General features: G+C 46.5%; 1 protein-coding gene across 8 annotated transcripts in view; it reads right to left on the bottom strand.

Annotated features, from left to right (window-relative positions):
- TBXAS1 (thromboxane A synthase 1) overlaps positions 1-17,190 on the bottom strand; it is a 396,138-nt gene that overhangs the window by 314,981 nt on the left and 63,967 nt on the right. The gene's annotated exons all lie outside the window — the stretch shown is intronic.

The following is a 17,190-nucleotide window of genomic DNA, read 5'->3' as shown; positions in this document are numbered from 1 at the left end:
AGAAACTAGAGGGGAATGAAGTAGATGTAACTCCATTTACAGTAGAGAATGTATGGGAAGAGCTAGGAAAACTTAGTGGACAAAGCCATGGGGCCTGATAAGGTTCATCCCAGGATACTGAGGGAGCTCAGAGATGTGCTAGCGGGTCCACTGTGTGACCTGTTCAATAGATCCCTAGAAACGGGAGTGGTGCCAAGTGATTGGAGAAGAGCAGTGGTGGTTCCGCTTCACAAGATTGGGAACAGAGAAGAGGCTGGTAACTACAGACTGGTTAGCCTCACCTCGGTGGTGGGAAAAGTAATGGAGTCGCTGTTAAAAGAAGGAATAGTGAACTATCTACAGTCGGAAGAATTGCTGGACCAGAGGCAGCATGGATTCACCAGGGGAAGATCCTGTCAGACAAATCTGATAGACTTTGACTGGGTAACCAAGGAATTGGATCAAGGAAGAGCACTTGGTGTCATCTATTGGGACTTCAGCAAAGCTTTTGATACGGTTTCGCACAGGAGACTGGTGAATAAAATAAGAAGCTTAGGAGTGAGTGCCAAGGTGGTGGCCTGGATTGCAAACTGGTTGACAGACAGAAGACAATGTGTGATGGTAAATGGAACTTACTCTGAAGAGAGAGCGGTGTTGAGCGGAGTGCCGCAAAGGTCGGTTTTGGGACCATTACTGTTCAATATCTTTGTGAGCGATATTGCGGAAGGGATAGAAGGTAAAGTTTGTCTTTTTGCGGATGACACTAAGATCTGCAACAGAGTGGACACGCCGGAAGGAGTGGAGAGAATGAGACAGGATTTAAGGAAATTGGAAGAGTGGTCGAAGATAAGGCAGCTGAGATTCAATGCCAAGAAGTGCAGAGTCATGCATATGGGGTGTGGAAATCCTAAAGAACTATATTTGATGGGGGGAGAAGGGCTGATGTGCACGAGGCAGGAGAGAGACCTTGGGGTGATTGTTTCGCCAACTTCAGATCATTAGACACTAGGTGACAAGACGATAGCAAAAACCAGAAGAATGCTGGGCTGCATAGAGAGAGGAATATAGAGTAAGAAAAGGAAAGTGATTATCCCCTTGTACAGGTCCTTGGTGAGGCCTCACCTGGAGTACTGTGTTCAGTTCTGGAGACCGTATCTCGGAAGGGACAGAGACAGGATGGAGGCAGTCCAGAGAAGGGCGACCAAAAAGGTGGAGGGTCTTCATCGAATGACTTATGAGGAGAGATTGAAGAATCTAAATATGTACACCCTGGAGGAAAGGAGGAGCAGGGGTGATATGATACAGACTTTCAGATACTCGAAAGGCTTTAATAATCCAAAGACAATGACAAACCTTTTCAGTTGCAAAAAAATCAGCAGAACCAGGGGTCACGATTTAAAACTCCAGGGAGGAAGACTCAGAACCAATGTCAGGAAGTATTTCTTCACGGAGAGGGTGGTGGATGCCTGGAACTCCCTTCCAGAGGAAGTGGTGAAGACCAAAACTGTGAAGGATTTCAAAGGGGTGTGGGATAAATACTGTGGATCCATAAAGTCTAGAGGATGTGAATGAAGAGATGAGGCATGGGGGTGACTTGCGGGAATGACGGCTACTACCTGGAGATGAATATCCTTATTCAATAAACATGCACACGGTTAATGCGACTCCAACATTGCTCTATGCTTCAACGGCAAGAGTAAATGTGGAAAAAAGGATTTGCATCCACATAAAAGCAGGGGAGTAGCTTGCTTGCTACGGCAGTTACTACCCCAAAACCAAAAATGCCTGATACTTCACTTTCAATGCATATCCAGCATAGCTCTCTGCTTCAACGGCAGGGGGAATGAAGAAAAGGTGTTTTATATTCAGACATCTACCAACAAGGACTGAATTACATAGTCTGGGTAAAACAAATAAGCATGAGTGTAGCTTGCTTGTTACAGCGGTTACTACCCCAAATCAAGCCTGATACTTCACTTAGAATACATATCCAGCGCAGCTCACTGCTTCGACGGCATGGGGAATGAAGAAAAGAGCATTTATATTCAAACAACAAACAATAAACAAGAGTGGGAGTAGCTTGCTTATTACGGCAGTTACTACCCCAAACCAATTAGCTAGATACTTCACTTGGATGCAACTCCAGCACTGCTATCTATGATGGCGGGGGTGGAAGGGAAATAGAACCAAAAAGATTATTTAAAGGGTCAAGAGTAACAGAAAAGTATGAAAAAAAAAAGGGTAAAACTTGCTGGGCAGATTGGCTGAACCATTTGGTCGTCTTCTGCCATCATTTCTATGTTTCTATATGTTTCTATGTACCTTTTACATGCAGATTTTACCCCAAATTTTCAAAGTGACCTTCTGCACATAAATTTGATTTGAAAATTCAAAAAGCAGAACTGGTGCGGGGTTAACTTGTGCCCATCCAGGTGAATTTTCAAAGGCATTACACATGTAAATGTAACATATTATCATAGCCATTTTCAAAAGCCATTTACGTGCGAATAGCGCATTTATCTAGGGTAAAACCTATTGACAATTCAATGGCATACATTGTAGCAATTTTCAAAAGCCCACTTTCAGAGGTAAAGTTCATTAACATGCCTAAAACCCAGTTTTAAGCATGTAAATGTTTTTATAAAGTATGGACCTGATTTTCAAAATCAAGAAACAGGTGCATAAATTCCAACTCTACCCTGGAATGCCACTCCCCAGATTATGTATAAAACCACACATAATAGAATTATAGGAGTACTTTTACATACATTGAGCTCCAGGCTATTTTCTAACATGCCTTTTAAGAGCATAAAATCTGGTTTTTCCACATAAATAACTTTGAAAATTCAGACCATATTGGAGAGTCCCTACTTCTTGGAGTTTACAATCTAGTCAAGACAGACAGGACATGTAACAAAAACTGTATCATGCTTCTAGATGTAGTCAAACCTTTGTCACTTAGGGCCTGATTTACTAAGGCTTTTTCCCATTATGTATCTATAAGGGGGGAAAAAAAGCTTAGTTTACTAAGGCACTGACTTACTAATTCAGCAATAAGTCAAGTCTCAAATAGCCAAATTCAACTCTTCACTTTTTTTTTTTAACCATAAAATTCAAGCTTTAGCATGTGGACTGCCATCCCAGGATTTTCTCAAAATGTCAGTCAAGGTTGTACTCTGATGGTGCTGTGTGCAATGTGGACTCCCATTTATTCAAAACTGGACTGACCTCAATAACTCATTTCATGCATGCATAAGCAAGCAAAAGACTCTCAGGCGGTATCAATGTTTGGTTGCTGCCAATATGAGCCAGATTAAAAACCATGACTTTGAACTGCATCCTTGCATCAGTTTTTTTAGTGATGGAGCAAGTGACCTAGCACTTAGAGCAGCAGGCTGAGAATTCAGGTAGTCAGGGTTTGAATCCCATTTCTCCCACCGACACTTCTTCGTGACCTCGAGCAAGTCATTTCACCTTCCACTACTTCAGGTAGCAACTTCGGCAGTCATTTAGTAAGCATCAGTATTTTCCTCGGAAGGGACAATATCGTGGGATTTACTAAATTGCAATAAACAAAAAGAGGGCTGAATTAGCATTTGTGCTAATTCAACCACTTTCTGTTTCTGTTCCCACATGTCAAATACATATTTCTCCATTTTAGGTCCTTATTTACTAAGCATTTCTCCCAGACACACAAAACGAGAGAAAAGCTTTAGTAAAAAGGAAGCTATGCAGTCTGGCCCAAGAGATTAGAGCATACTATTCAGAAATATTTCTGTGTTTGGTTTGGCTATCGTGTTCCTTTTTTTTTTTTTAACTCTAGAGCAATATTTGCAGCGAGTTTCATCTTTTCACCATGGAGAGAGGTCTGCTTTTGGAATACTCTTCATTCTTCAATCTACCCCCCGTTAAACTATGAGACAAGATTTTGTCATCACTGCACTAGTTTCTGAGATGTTTAAAAAAAAAAAAAAAAAAAAAAAAAAAAGAAGTTATGTAAGTCATGACCCCAGAACTAACAAGACCCATAAAATCATGACAAAACGGGAGCATTTTGGCTATTGCAAATGCTCTGCTAGGTCCTTACAGATATTAGCAATGAGTAGGTTTCAATTGTACTAGACATTTCTATTCTGCCTAGCAATTTTGTCTCTGCATTTGGTGAGACTGAGTATTTCAATGATTTGTATTTTAACATAAACCATCAAAAGGTAGAAAGCTAAACACCGAGGAGTCAAGCTCAGGAGGCAAAAATGCTGTAGTTCCACTGGGAAATTCATTATGGTTGCAGTTTGTAAGAACCTAAAATGTCAGCATTTTAATTTATTTATTTTGGTCCTTCATCTCAGCTACAATTTAGCAGTGCAGGAGGCAACATCTCCTGGCCCCCTCTGCTATCGGTTATGTACCCATTAGATACAGAAATCAAAAGCTATGCTCCATTAACCAAACGGGGCTCCATTCTGCCAAGCTCGGCCACGCACGAAAATTCACAATATCCAGGGAGACCAGGGAACGTAACAAGTAAGAAGAGAACTGCCGACCAGTTCGTACCTAAAACTAGATCCATAAATTAATGGAGGAATAGTCTTTTTTTTTTTTTTCCCAAATTCTGGGCTAAATCCAAACATTTCCTGGGAAAAAAAACATTTCATTTTTCTAGCTTTTATATAGATGTATCTATCCTGAACATGTAGTTGCTGTAGGTTGAACGGTTCAGGAGATAAATGTGCGTGCACGCACACACAGAACAAATATATCAGCATTTTTTTAAAAAGTGCTAAAACTTCTCATCCGCAATTGTAAATTAGAGCTGGAGGAGGTTTGAGGATCTCCAGCAGAAGTCTATGACCAAGCTCTACCCAGCTGGGATGCTGACTCCTGTTCTCAGCCCTGGAATACGTTATTGCCCCCCGTTTCCCTTTCTGATGGATGGGCCCTGCTCAGGTGACATCATGCACACCTGGAATAAGGCTGGAGCAATGAGCCTGAAGTTAATGTGGGAAAAAAAACAAAACCATGAAGTCAGAACAGCTGGCCATTCTTAAAGGAAAGGTGGAGCTTCTCTTAATTTCTGCTTACAGCTTAAGGGTGTTTTACGTGAGTAAAATTATTTACCCATGCAAACTGGCCACCGACAACTGCCCTGCCTCAATGAAGCTAAAAGCGCATGTGTCCTTCCATAAGTCACGTTTAGTGGAGGCATTCCCGGAGGCATGTTCAGGCCTGGATTTATGCAGATGCCAACTAGGCTTCCGCCTAAGGCAGCAAAATTTAGGGGAAGGGAGTGGGTAGAAAATTCCTCGCCCCCTCCGCTCTGCAATTCTGCCCCAGCTCTGCTGCTGCTGGCATCCCTCCCACAAGACCTCTGTTCCCTGCTCCAGTGGCATGGAGAACAAGGCACGTGAGCGCAGATTTAGTCTCTGCACTTACTTCTCTGTGGGGATCACCACTGGAGCCATGAGAGGGATCAGAGTAGAGGAGCGGAGTAAGATGGGTACTGACATGCAATTCTGGAAAATTTGCCCGGGGAAGGGCTGGTGGAAGGCAGCAGAGGATTAAATCCATCCATGGTCATGTGTGGGTCCAGTGGAGAAAAGTAATGCATGTAGATTGCATTTTCAACGCTACACATGTTATTTTTCCATGCAAAAAAAATGTAACCACAAAGTTTCAAGGTGAAAGAACAGGCATGCATTCTCTCTGAAAATTAGGGCAAAATGCAAGCACAGACTTCATCTCCATATGGACTGACAATTGCCCCTACAAATCATTATAGAAGATCAGCAGGTAAAGCTTTTCTACTCCTTTTCACACATGACAAATGACTCTTTTGTTCTTTTAAACAGGAGCATTAATCCCTCTCTTCAGGCTGTGTCCCAAATAAGGTCTGGTGGCTGGATGTCAACCACCCATTATTGTACAGTTTTTCAATTTTGGCCAAAATGCCAAGAAAGGAGCACCCTTTACATAGAAAATTGCCCTTTCCTCCTGCCACCCAGTCCCACCAAGGGTCATAAATATGGCAAATCCACATTTGTAATAAACATCGCTCTTACCGAGATATTTCTATCCATGCGATCTTCACAACATGATCATTCATACTAATCCCTATTGTAGCATCTTCCTTTAAGATTAAAGATGCCCCCTTATAGCCATTAGCAGCCCTTGCAAAAAAGTTACGTAGCCACGAAGGCAGGAGTACACTTAGTGCTAGGGCTTAGTCCATGCACAAGCCCACCAAAGCTTGGCATAGAAACATAGAAATGACGGCAGAAAAAGACCAAGCGGCCCATCCAGTCTGCCCAGCATGCTTCGACTCTTATTTTCCCATACTTATCTGTTTCACTAACCACCAACTTCAGGGCCCTTGTTGGTAACTGTTTGGTTCAAATTTCCTGCTATCTCCTGTCATTGATGCAGAGAGTAATGCTGGAGATGCATCAAAGGTGAGCATAAGGCTTATGTTTAAGGGTTGTTACCGCCGCATCAAGCAAGTTACCCTGATGCTTGCTCACCCAGACTGCACAGATCGATGCCTTGTTGGATGATGTCTGAATGCAAATCCTGTTTTCCTCACTTCCCCCTACTGTTGAAGCAGATACATCACTTTGAAAGCATATACAGCGTTGGTATCAGGCTTAATTGGTTTAGGGTATAACCGTCGTAATAAGCAGCTACCCCCACGACTGTTTACCCAGATTGTGAAGTTCAGTCCTTGTTGGTTGTTGCCTGAATGTAAATCCTGTTTTCTACTTTTTTCCCCCTTGCCGAAGAAGCAGAGAGCAGCACTGTATATGTATTTAAAGTGATGTATCAGGCTTAATTGGTTTAGGGTAGTAACCGCTGTAATAAGCAAGCTACCCCCACGTTTATTTATTTACCCAGATTGTGTAGTTTAGTCCTTTTTGTTTGTTATCTGAATGCAAATCCTCTTTTCCACATTTCCCTTTGCCGTTGAAGCAGAGAGCAATGTTGGGGTTGCATTAACCGTGCAAGGAATTTTTTTGAGTAAGGGTAGTAATCACCAGGTAGTAAACATTCCAGCAAGCCACCCCCATGGATTCTCTGACAAGGGGATGGGGAATAGTGAGCGGTGAAACCTCCAAGGCTCAAGGCAGAAGATAAGTCTTTTTCTGTGCATGCATTTCTGTACTGGCGAGTGCCAATAAACAAGCAGCACATGTGTACGGTGCTCCAAATTAAACTTTACTCTTCAGCTTGTTCAACAGAAACTAATTGGCACCAAATATATTTTCTTCTTGTTACGTTCATAATCACAGTGATATATTACATCCAAAATGATGCTACATCTGTGGTCCCTTAATCAGAGACGGCTCAAGGCAATCTGCTGCCTAAGGCGAGGGATGAGATTGCGACCCCACCCCCACCCCTCAAGACACAATACAGGTCAAATCGTCAACAGGGGCAAGGGGGTCTCTTAGTAGTCTGGCCCTTTCCGTAATTTCAAATGTTACGGAAGGGGAAAAGCAGGGGTCAGAGTTCCCAGAGGAGTGGCACGGTGTCAATGATAATGTTTCCAGGAAGCTTGCAACCCTACCACACTTCCAGGAACCCTAAGACCTGCCTCCCACCTTTTCCTCAGCATTTTGCCCTGGAGAAGTGGGAGATGGATGAATGGTGGGGGTCTGTGTGTGGCACTCTCTCTCCGGGCCGGTGCAAAGTCATTAGACACCCTAGGTGAACTTTACAGTCTTGTGCCCTGCCCTCATCACACACAATTAAAAATTGGGTATATTTAACATGAACAAGCCCCAGGCCCTCTCCATTTTGGCTGCTAGTAGGTTGGGATGCACCTGCAGCCCCATTCTGACACACAACCTAGGCAGCTCTTATTCCCTCTCTCTGTCTCTCTCACACCTACCTACCCACCCCACCCATCCAAGGCAGACTCCCATTCACACACATGCACGCAACTCTGGCAAGCTCCCATTCACCCACACACCATCCAGGCTCCCATTCACACACACACATCCACCCATCACAGGCAGTCTCCCAGCCCCACACACACACGGCCACCCATCACAGGCAGTCTCCCAGCCCCACACACACACGGCCACCCATCAGAGGCATTCTCCCAGCCCCACACACACACGGCCACCCATCACAGGCAGTCTCCCAGCCCCACACACACACACGGCCACCCATCACAGGCAGTCTCCCAGCCCCACACACACACACGCACAGCCACCCATCACAGGCAGTCTCCCAGCCCCACACACACACGGCCACCCATCAGAGGCATTCTCCCAGCCCCACACACACATGCCCAGCCACCCATCAGAGGCATTCTCCCAGCCCCACACACACAGCCACCCATCAGAGGCAGTCTCCCAGCCCCACACAGCCACCCATCAGAGGCAGTCTCCCAGCCCCACACACACACACAGCCACCCATCAGAGGCAGTCTCCCAGCCCCACACACACACGGCCACCCATCCACACACACACAGCCACCCATCACAGGCAGTTTCCCAACCACACACACACATACATGTTCTTGTTCCTAGTGATGTTATCCAAGTTGTTCTCTCCCCTGTTCATTGTAAGACACATGATGTCATTGTTCACTATCTGTTACAATGTAAACCGGAGTGATAAGTAACTCTGTTACCTGAACTTCGGTATAGAAAAAGTTATAAATAAATAAACAAACAAACACACACACACACACAACCCAGACAGCCAGGATCCATGGGTTCATTCCTCCTCTGCTGCTGCCAGATTGTACCTTCTTCTTTGGTTACAGCAGCCATTCTGTGGTTCTTCCTATGTGCCAGCCCTGTGGTATTCAACATTCATGGTGCCAGCAACTCCTGTATTTTCCTCTCGTGCATCATGAGAGTAGAATACAGGAAGGGCTAGCACCAAGTTGAATACCACAAGGCTAACACATGAGGAAGAGCTGCAGGACAGCTTCATTTTCTGCTCTGGCCTCCTTTTTCCACCGCTGGTGGGATGGGTTCCACTGGCAGCACAAGGCCTGATCTTCTCCTCTTCCTGCTGCTGGCAGGATGGGCTCCGCCGACAGTGCAAGGCCCAAGCTTCTCCTCCTCCTGCTGCCAGGATACAGCTCCAGCCACAGAACGGCTGCTCTGACCAAGGGCTACAGCCCGCGGGGGCCTTCTTTTTTGGTAGCTGGCCGAGGGTGTGGAACTCCACTGACATTTAGCTAACCAATCTGGTGGCAAGGCGAGGTGGCCGCCCAGTGTTTTGTGGGGGCACTTTTTGTTGTTCCAAGATTTTGGCACCTAAGGCGGCTGCCTCACCCTATCTCATTGCACAACCACCCCTGCACTTAATCTTCTCTCAGGATCCCGTTTTTCCCTTGTAGGGAATGAAGGCTGCCAAATTTTAGAAAGGGTTCTTCTGTTCCTTAATGATCTCCCTTGCAAAAAACCCGGGGTGCACCGCTTGACCCTTCAATTCCCCAAACCCTGCTTTCCTGTTCTCCTGCCAGAAACTCTGGAGTGCGGTCCCAGTTTCCTTCTCTCAGTTCTGAATTCCAGTTGGTATCCAGTCCTTTCCTTCAAAGTTCTCTTCGACAACACTGGGATCTTTCAGCCTGAAGGATCCAAAACTACTGTAACAAGGGGAAAATCTTCCTTTTCTCATGCTGGAAGGGTGAATGGAATACTTCCTCCCCACAAAAAAAAAAAAAAAAAGAAATCACATATATTCAAACACACACATACACACACAAACTCTCAAAAATCACTTAAGCCCTTTTTCGCCAACTATGCAAATGGGTCAGCAATTTTGATTTTTGCATTTTCTAAACTCTTCAGCAAAGGTGTTGCACCAATACTGAATAAGAATAAAGAAACTACAAAATCATGACAACTCTCCGCAAAAAAGTCACACCAAATCTAGGGATTACCTGCTAATATGCAGGCAGGAAGCTACCACTGCAGCAAAATCCCTCATGGAGATTCCAGTGGGCTCTATACACATTAAACAATATATAGATCTAAATTCATCAGCATTGATCATAAATTTTGGACTATGTGCAGTCCCAGCACACTGCTACCCTGTAAAAACACCTTTGTCTTTTTATCACGTTGAGAACATCTCCCACTTATTTTCATGTTAAATTTAAAGCCGAAAATACAAAAAAAAAAAAAAAAAAAACCCTTTATGGTGGTTTTTTGGTCTGACGCAGACTTCTGTATTGCTCTCAACAAATTCAATAAATGCTAATCAAATCGAGGAATTTCTCTCGCTCCCTATTCTCAGAGCAGCAAATTTCTCGTCTTGGGAAGGAGCGACAGGCTAGGAGCTGAAGTGGTCTGGGCAGTGGTGCAGCAGTAAGGGGAGGGTGAAGGAGGAGGAGACAGATTCATGGGAGGAGGACAAAGAGAGACTGAGGTGGTTTGTGGGAGGGAGAGACAGGAAGAGAGGAGAGAGGAGAGACTGCCAGGTGGCTGGGCACAAACTTGTTATTTCTCTATTTAAACTAGGCCAGGCTGCATTGCCAGAAACAAAAATTTTGGATTAAAGCTAAGGAATCAATTGTATGGATAAAAGTGGAGGAGGGGATGTAGGTGGACAAACGTTTATTCAGCATTGCCCTATGTGGAACCAGTCTCATTTGCTACACATTTCTTCTTCCAGTTGGCAACACATCATCTCACCACACAGTAAGGAGATGTGAAATTAAATTATTATTGTGATTAAATCTAGCTTAACAGGTAAGCCTAACATTGCTGCAGTTTTTACAGCAGAAGCCTTGCTAGGTACTTAAAAGTGCTGGGGCACAGGGCCATAAATCCTTCCCAATCCCCGAAATTTTGTATCTCACTTTGGGCATTAGAGCGATAAGGTGAGTAATAACTTTCCAAAATAAACTCAATCATGATCAGCTTCCTCCATCCCACCACCACCACCAATAATAATCTTATGAAAACACATAATTGGTCATCACACTTAAATATTTAAAAAAATTACTATTCACCATGCAAAAGTAATATTCAAAATCCTGTATCACAAACTCCCTCTACTATTAGGCACATTGTGAAGCAATGCAAAAATGCTTGCAAAAAAATGCACTCACTCAATCTGTAGAGCAAACTTGCCATACCAAACTCAAACAATAGTCTTACCCATGAAAAAGCACCAATACATCTACTACAGTGCTTCTCAACCCAGTCCTCAGGGCACACATGTCCGGTCAGATTTTCAGGATATCCACACTGATATTACGGTTCTGCCTGCTGCACAGCCTCCACTCCATCAGTGGTCTGCAGGGAGCACCGCTCAGTGCTGTGCACATTACCTCCTCACTGATCAACCAATGCCTCAGCCCCTACTTAACCCAGCCTGTCCAGTCTCTTGGTGCCTCTTCATTGAATCAACTTGGCCCTCTGACCTGGCCAGCCTTGCCTTATTATTCTACCTTGCCTTGTGGCCTATCCAGGCCTTCTGCCTTGCTGCCTACCTTGGTCTCCAGCCTTGCTCTGTGGCATCAGGGTGCCCCCTGACTCCAGCCTGCCAGACCATGGCATCTGAACATGCATTAGATGGCAGTAGCGCATGGAGAAAGAGAAAAAGATATACATTTCCTCCTATCCTGGACAAAATGCAAAAATATAAAAGAGGAATGCATTCCAAAGCAGACATCTTCCATCATTGAACTGAAATAAAAATGTTTTATTTTATTTCAGTTCAGGAGCAAATCAGGGGCCCTTCCAGGCCTTCTGGACTTACTCTGCAACCTTCCAGAACTATCTGCCTTGCTCAGTGCCCTTGTGGGCTTTCCAGTCCAGCCTTGCGGCCTTCGGGCCTTCTAGGTTCGCCTAGTCAGTCTTATGCTTTGTTGGGCTTTCCTGTTTACTGTTGCCTGTTCTGTTTAGTCCTTGTCTAAGTCCTGTCCTTGTACTTCCCTTCCCAGTCCAGTTCAGTTCGTCTGTTTCCCAGGCTTTGCCCTTATCTTTTACCTCCAGCCTGCCCTTGATCCCAGTCCTTGCATTCAGTCCCGCCTGTCCTCAGTGCCTGGATCCAGCTATGATGTTCTACAGAAGACAAGACCTATCGGCCCCCAGAAGCCAAGGGCTCATCCTGCGAGAGAGGGGGCTGCTTAGGCAGACCAGCCCCAGTCCTGCCTTGCAGTCCTGTACTGCTTCTGCAGGGGTGCCCCCTGACTCCAGCCTGCCAGACCATGGCATCTGAATATGCATTAGATAGATTTGCATAAAATGGAAGTAGTGCATGGAGAAAGAGAAAAAGATATACATTTCCTCCTATCCTGGACAAAATATAAAAATGTAAAAGAAGAATGCATTCCAAAGCAGACATCTTCCATCACTGAACTGAACTAAAAATGTTTTTTCTACCTTTGTTGTCTGGACATTTTATTTTACTAACTGCATTGATCCCAGTCTCTTTTCTACCTGCCTCTTGTTTATCTTCTCCTAACTGCCAGGTCTTCTTTCCATTTTCAGTTTTTTCTTCTTTCTCCCTTTCCTGTCTCTTACAATGATCTTTCCCTTTCATCACTCTTGATTTTTCGTTTCTGCCTCTGTCCACTCCAGACTAGATTTCACTCCTTCCCCCCCTCTTATTCTCCAGTCCTCAAGCTCCCTCTTTTCACTTCACCTACCTACCATCTTTTCCCCTCCTCACCATTTCCACAGTCCTCCTCCTCCTCACTCCTTCCTCAGCCTATTTCACCCACTCCCCACTCGTGTACTTGCCCCTCAACTATGGGAGGTCGATCGGACCTAGTGTCCGGTCGGCCAATGTAATATGGGCCCAGGAACGCTCTGAGAGCAGGCCCGAGGTTTCGGCAGTCCATAGGGGGAGGGGGGGGGTTGTCTTAGGCGTGGGGTCATGCCCGGGGCAGGGCGAAACGCGCGGGGAAAGGAAGGAGCCGAGTAGGCTCCAGGCAGGTAGCCTTGATTGGGCAGGCTCGGGAGCTGCTGGGGTGCTGGCTGGCCTGGATAGGTCAGCCAGTATGATGTCAGCAAAATAGGCGGGGCTTCATGGCTGCACGCAGCTGGCTCAGTCAGTCACTCTCAGAGCCGCTGCAGCCAGCTTGGTCACTTCCCTCCCTCCCGCCCTTTCTTTTTTGTTATTGTTGTTGTAAGGGGTATCGTTGTCGCAGCGGGGGGGGGGGGGGGGGGGGGGGGAAGATGTTGAGGCGGATGGCCCGAGCCACTACAGCTCATGTTCATTATTGGTTAAAGATTGTTTCCTGCTACAACTTGTATTGGTTGACAACTGGGGGGGGGGGGGGGGGGGGGGGGGGGGGCAGTTGTTTGGTACGGGCTCCTTGCTGGAAGGCGGCAGGGGTCCATTGGCCTGGTCCCTTGCTGGCTAGTGGCGGGGGGCCCAGTGGGTTGGCTCCTTGCTGGGAGGAGGTGGGGCTCTGAATTCGGTGTAAGGGCTGGAATGTCGAGCCGCGTGGCTGGTCTTGACCGTCTTTGATGAATCAAAATTGTGAATGTTAAGTGCAAGGCTCGGGCCTCCCTGGTGTTTATTAAAGCTGCAGCCTTTGTTAAAGCCAAACTGCTGTCTGTGTATTATTGGAATTGTAAAAAGGGGCAGATGTGAGCGAGTGATGTCCTGGTTGCCCATATTACTATCCTCTCATCCCCTCATTAGCCCCAGCTTGTTTCACTCATCCTCTTCCCCCGTCTCCACCCCTTTTGTCTGTCTCCTACCCAGACTCCCATTACTCATCTTTCTCTTCCTCTTCTGTTCCATTTTCATTCTCTCTTAAATGCTTTCCACCATTTTTCACCCACTCCCAAGCCCTTCAGGTCCTTCACACTATAAATCAACCCCTCCACCCCCTCATGCTCATCTCACTTACACATCTTCATCTCATACCTCCTAGCCCACCTAACACACACTCATACCTTCCACCCAGCTGCTGAGTCCTTGCTGTTCTATAGTACAACAGGCTAAAACATAATAGAATAAATAAATCTAACCTCCCCCCTAGGGGTGGACTCCCGATGACGACCGGCCCGGGGATTCGCCGCCCAGGCCGGCCCAGGAGTTACCACGTGGTCTGCAGAGCGCGGCTCTGTCACGGCCGCACTCGGCAGACCACGTGACTAGAATGACCGGCCCACCGGGGGATGCCTGATCCCCCGATAGGCCAATCCGCCCCCTGCTCCCCCCCCCCCCCCCAACACCAATCCAGATTCCACTACACAAAACAATATTAAATTTAACAGTATTATTTTTTATATGTTGTGTTTCCTTGCAGCTTCCAGCTTTTCAGATTTGATTAGTTACAGGGCCGGATTTAAAATTTGGGTTCCGCTAGGCACCGAGAAGGGGAATGTTCTTCCCCCCAAAACCCTCTGCCCCCCCAAGAAGTCATTGGAGGGTGCAGGGCAGTTTCCCCTGGATCACCTCTGCCCCAGATCCTCCCCGCCCTTCCCCTTACAGCCTCTTCCCGCCTCGCCTCAGGGGATCTTGAGCCAGCACCTGCAACAGCAACACCATTTCCTAGAAAAAAGTCAGTAAAGGTCCTGTGAACTAGGATACACTCCAAGGCCCAGTAGCCTCCCGACATGGGCATCCTGTTACCATGGAAACCCGTGCGGGTGTCAGCGCAGGGCCTGTGGGTGTGCACCAGCTCCAGACCTTGCGCTGACGTTTCTTCGAGTTGGCATTACTGCAGCAGGTACCTAATCAAGATGACAGCTGGTGGCAGGCATGGCACCTTCGACAATTGTCTACTTTGCCCATGTCAAAATTTGAGCCTGACTAGTTAAGTTGCCTGATTGCAGATTTCTTAAAGGATTTTAGAAATAATAAAAATAGTAAAACTTCTTTAAACAGCAAAATAATCAGTCATGGTTCTGTCTTAGTTACAACACACCAGAGAAATGCATTTTAAAATTAATGAAAGCAGTTCACAAGCAGCCTTTAAAACGTTTAAACTAACACTCTCTGCATATGTTGCCATTTTTGAGGAACAGCAAATACATCAGAATTCTGCCGAGATTAAAATATTCCTCAGCCCTTCTGACCTTCATGAGAAAATATTTAGACATCTTGGTATTTGGGTGCTGTAGAAAAAATCAGGTATGTTATTATCTGCCACAACAACATTTTCCAACAGAATGATATTGCCTTTAACCCCCAAATGCAGTCACAGAAAAGCCTGCGTGCCAGCCTGCACTGCAATACATTTTCATGAAACAAAATCAAATGTGTTTAGATGGGGGGGTGGGGGGTTTTGAAAACCAGCTCGTAGGCAAGTTTTGACATGCCGCCACACTCTGCACAGCAAAAGCCTCGGCGAGCTCTGAAGCTCTGAGCAAAGGAAAGCTCCCACTTCCGTATTCCACTGTCGACACACTGGCTGCTTCTGAAGAAAGCAACAGGAAACCACAGTGCGGGAATGCCTGTACCTACCAGAGAAACACTTGGGTCGATACAGTAAGGCCGCGTTAGAAAGAGTGCGGCAGTGCTGGGCGCACCCTCGTTTGCCCCACGCACTGTTCTGAACCCATACTGCTCGATACTCTATTTAAATTGCTTGCAAATGCAAGCCGCGTCTGCAAAGCGTTAGGCCCGCGCAACCCATTTTACTGTATAGGTGCTTAATACAGCGCCTATACAGTATCCTGGGTGCGCTGGTGCCTGTCATTTCAAATGACATTTGAAATGACAGGCACCAGGAAGTGGATCCCAACTTTAACCCATGAAAACCTAAAAACCGAAAATCCCCTCCTCCCGAAGCGGCTCGACATGTGCCAACTTACCTTTTGTTGCTTTTCAGCCCCTTCCCTTCTCTGCCGCCCTCCGGAGGGGGCAGCCGGCAGCGAAAACGGCTCGCAGCGGTCGTCCCCCCCCCCCCCCCGCGCAGGTCCCGGTTCTCCTGGAGGAAAAATCCTCCCCCCCTCCCCCCGGAGAACGCAGCTGGGGTTGAGAGGCGCGAGTACTGAGTGAATCCCCTTCCCCAGGGCAGTGCCCCTGACAGGGGCTGCAAGGTAGCGAAGCGTACTTTCATTGGCCTGAGCGCCCGTCAATTTGGGCGCCCCAGCCAATGAAAGCACATAGACGGGCACTCAGGCCAATGAAAGTACGCTTCGCTACCTTGCAGCCCCTGTCAGGGGCACTGCCCTGGGGAAGGGGATTCACTCAGTACTCGCGCCTCTCAACCCCAGCTGGGTTCTCCGGGAGGGGGGGGGGGGAGGATTTTTCCTCCAGGGCCCTAGAGGTGCTAGGACTCCGGTTCCTCCCAAAAGACACTGCACATGGTCAAGAGGGAACGCTGCAAGCCGCTTTTGCCGCCGGCTGCCCCTCCAGAGGACGGCAGAGAAGGGAAGGAGCTGAAAGCAACAAAAAGTAAGAAAACAACAAAAAATTGCTTCGGGAGGAGGGGATTTTAGGTTTTTAGAGGTTTCCTTTTGGGGGAAAGTTTGCCGTCTACCATTACCCCTGCCTCTAACGCAGGGATAAGAGTAGGCAGTAAGTTAGCAGGTTAAACGCGTGGCAAAACAGCAGGGTAAAATAGCGATAGTCGGGGTGCGCGTTACTGTATGGGAGGGAATAGCTAATTCGATCATTTACATCTGATATACATGCCGCGTGTGGAAGGGGTTACCCGGGGATTTAAAGAGGCGGTGAGGATGGGTTAAAGGGGATAGTGTATCGCAGGAAGGGCTAACGCGGCCGGAAAGTGAGTAGAAAGCGAGTTAGGAACGGGGTAACCGCGGCCCCACTGAGAGAAAACGTACCACGATGGATAGACTTAAAGACGGATAACTGGGGGCTCCTTTTCATCTTATCTCAAGGCCTGCATTCACTCTCTGCTTCTCCTAACCACCTCAGGGACAGCGAGAGGGGCATACAGGGTCTCAAGGGGCAAAAGGAAGGAGCCCAATACTTCAGAACAAAAGGCAACAGAAAAAAACCACAGGCATTTCACAGGTCCCTCTTCTTAAGTTCTGGATCGTGGAATCAAAAGTTTTGGTTCTCCCCCTCACTGCTGCACCACCATGCAAAAAAACAAAACAAAACAAAAAAAAACACACACTTTACATTTTTTTCTACTTTGTATCAGCCATAGACTTGAGGGAAAGGAAACATGTTAAACTTTAATTTGGGGGTCCTCAAAAACATCAATGCATTCTAAATTGAGAGGACTGCATCCTTATGTTCTTGTACGTCTTAAATAAGATGCAGTTTAAAAAAAAAAAAAAGCTATTTTGTCAAAGCCAAATT

The sequence above is a fragment of the Rhinatrema bivittatum genome, chromosome 4 (assembly GCF_901001135.1).
Source record: "Rhinatrema bivittatum chromosome 4, aRhiBiv1.1, whole genome shotgun sequence".
NCBI classification, from domain to species: domain Eukaryota; kingdom Metazoa; phylum Chordata; class Amphibia; order Gymnophiona; family Rhinatrematidae; genus Rhinatrema; species Rhinatrema bivittatum.
The sequence above is the reverse complement of the archived record's forward strand: the minus strand, read 5'-3'. Positions and strand labels throughout refer to the sequence as shown.